Here is a 2,945-nt window from a genome sequence, read left to right on the forward strand (position 1 = left end):
ACCCCATCACCTGCTGCCCAGCTGGTGCGGCTGCTCTTTGCCAGTGCTCACACACGTGTGTCCATTGCTGGCACCGCAGACGCTCCCCTGGCCCCACACTCACATGGAGGAAAGTAGCTGAAGGTGGAGTTCAATCAGGTGTCAGGAGAGACTGTGGTGACCAGGCACAGGGCATGGCAACACTGGTGTAGTCCCTGCTTACATGCAATAGACCCTTTCGTTCCCTTAGCCCTTGATTTCCCACAGTCTTCCTCCCCAGATCTCCTAAATCCCTCCCTTTTCCCACCTTTGGTTCCTCCCCTAAACATCCCATAATAATTCCTGTGCTGTCCCCAGATGCTCTTTCCCTGCATCCTGCCCCCAGGCAGCCACCCTTGAGTGCTCGAAAGGTGATCTGGAGAGCTTCCGATGAGGCAGGTGATGGGTTTCACACCTGGACCTTGGCGACGACTGTTGCCCTGGGACAGCCCTGGGAGGAGCCGGGGGGAGGTCTGTGATTTGACACACACACACACACACCCACACACACCCTTCCGGCTCTTGTACCTCTTTGTCTGTCTGGATTTTCGGGCATCGTCCTTTAAGGGGCTGGCGCTTCTCTTCTGATGGGCCTGCGAGCAGCTGGGTCAGGTTAATAATCAAATTACTGCTCCTGCTGTTGTTTCTTTGCGCCTCCTTTGTGTCTCCAGCTGAATGTCTCACCTCACCGACGGCCTGGGCTTCCTGGTGCCTTCAGAAACCATCTCTCAGATGTGTGGTGTCTCCAGGATCTGCCCCAGGCCCCACCACAACCTGGCTCCCAAACCTCTTCCCTGCTCACCAGCAAATCCAGCCCGACCTTCGCCTGCGAGTGCGCACCGAGGTACGTGTCCCTCCCTTTGGTGGCACCCGCACCCCCCCCCCCCAGAACTCCCCCCGTGCACGACAGAAAGAGCCCCCACGCCCAGGAAAACAGCTAGAAAAAAAGATCACTTTGTGGTGATCCATTATTATTTCTGTTCACACGCAGCTGGCCCCTTTTATGCCCATTTCCCATGCTCATTCCTCCCCCCCGCATTCCCTTCCGTCCCCACACAGCCCAGGGTCTCTCCTGCCCCATGTTTTCACCCCCTGGCACCCACAGCAAGTCCAAGCCCCGGAGGTGCCTCCCACTGACCCCCCGGACCTCGGCAGCCCTGGGTCTGACCATCCTCCTGGTGGCCAGGACCCCTCCCCGGCTCCTCTTCACGGCCAGGAGCTGCCCTGGCAGAACTGTTGGGGCAGCCTTGGCAAACCTCCCGATTCCGCCCCCTGAACAGCTTCACTCGCTTAACAGAAATAACTGTAGGTAGGAGGGCCTTTGATACGGCACGTGACACACCACAGAGCATTTTGATTAAAAATCGGCATGATAAAACATCAATAGTGCACATGGTAAATGGTCCAAACCCAGTCACCTCAACACAAATCACTAACGTGAGCCCACCGCTAACCAGAGTCATTTTAGGGGGCTCCACAGAGACTGGTTCTAAGTCCTATATCAAAAACTTTCTTTAATGACCAGGAAGAAAGTTTAAAACCAAACCCTCTTGAGATCGATGCCTCGCCGCAGGAACAAGACAGCACGCACTCGACAATTCAGTTTTTAACTCCACCGAGCAGAACTGCCTCCGCATTCAGCCTCCCAGGGCCCTGCAGCTCCGGGCGCTCCGTCCAGGACTGGGTTTACCCTTCCACAGCATCACTGCTGGCCCCGTCCCAAAAAGGACGTGTGAAAACTAGAGAGACTTCAGAAGTAACAAATGCTTTTAGGACTGTAGAAAATAATTCTGCTCATTCCTGTGACAGTTCAGTCTGTTTATTCACAGTTTGGAGGCAACTTGGGCAGGACATTCGCTGCAGGGAGGAAGCAACAGGTGCCGAGTTGCCCCTTAGCCAGCGCAGGCCTGAGACAAACCCATCCAGCAGCAAATGAAAGGTGCTGAGAAGCAGCCCACTTTTGCAAAGGAAAAATTCCTCTCCTTTCATGCTTTACTCGGGCAGCACCAATCCAGGGAATGCACCAGCTCATCCAGAAGGTCCCTGAGCGCAGAAATGGCCCAAGCAGCAATTCCAGCTGCAGCACTGGCCTGCTCGTGGTTCTGAGCCCCCAGCCCGGAGCAGGGCCACGGGACCCCAGCCCAGCTGATCCGGGGACCAAACCTGTTCAGGTCTGGACACGTCACTGCAGAGACGCTGGACGGAGGGGCTCAAGCTCAGGGCCACCGGGGCAGGGGCTCAAAGATGACACGAGACGCACCATCCGGGCTGGTGGGGCCGACTGAACTGCAGGGGCTCAGACAAAGAGCCCAGGACCAGGAGGGTGGTGTTCATCCTGGAAGAGGGAAGACTTGCAGTGCCAAGGGCTCTCCCCTGAGACACAGGAACCCCAGGGCAGTTGGAGGAGGTTCATCAGGTGAGTGGCCGGCAAACCTCATCCCTGCTTCACCGTGCTCCCCACCGCGCCCAGCAGAAGGCAAAGGCGGGGACGTCCGACCTCTCCATAGCCCAGGGAGTTCACTCCTGAGGGGGAGCTGCAGCGCTGACAGGTCGAACGAGCTTTACACCATCCAGCACAGCAGGCAGCAGCCGCCTCTTCTCACACCTTGAAGAGAGCACGCAGACAGATGGGGTGCAGCAGGCAAGTCATCTCAGGGGGGTGACCGGCACCCCTGGCCCTTCACAGACAAACTGTCCCCAGAGACGCGTCTCCTGCTCTGGGTGCAACAGCCCGTCCTCAGCCGAGCCACCCCGGGGGAACGGGGAGGCGGCAGGCGCCGGTGCCCTGCGACCACACGGCAGAATTCAGCTGCTTCTCGTGAGCGGCAGACGCATCCCCTGCAGCGCCCCAAGACACCAGGGACTGACATTCTCCTCCCCACCCCACCTTCCTCGCCTCCCACCTCCGGCAAAGAACCAAGGACCAA

Source organism: Chroicocephalus ridibundus, chromosome 3 (genome assembly GCF_963924245.1).
Source record: "Chroicocephalus ridibundus chromosome 3, bChrRid1.1, whole genome shotgun sequence".
NCBI classification, from domain to species: domain Eukaryota; kingdom Metazoa; phylum Chordata; class Aves; order Charadriiformes; family Laridae; genus Chroicocephalus; species Chroicocephalus ridibundus.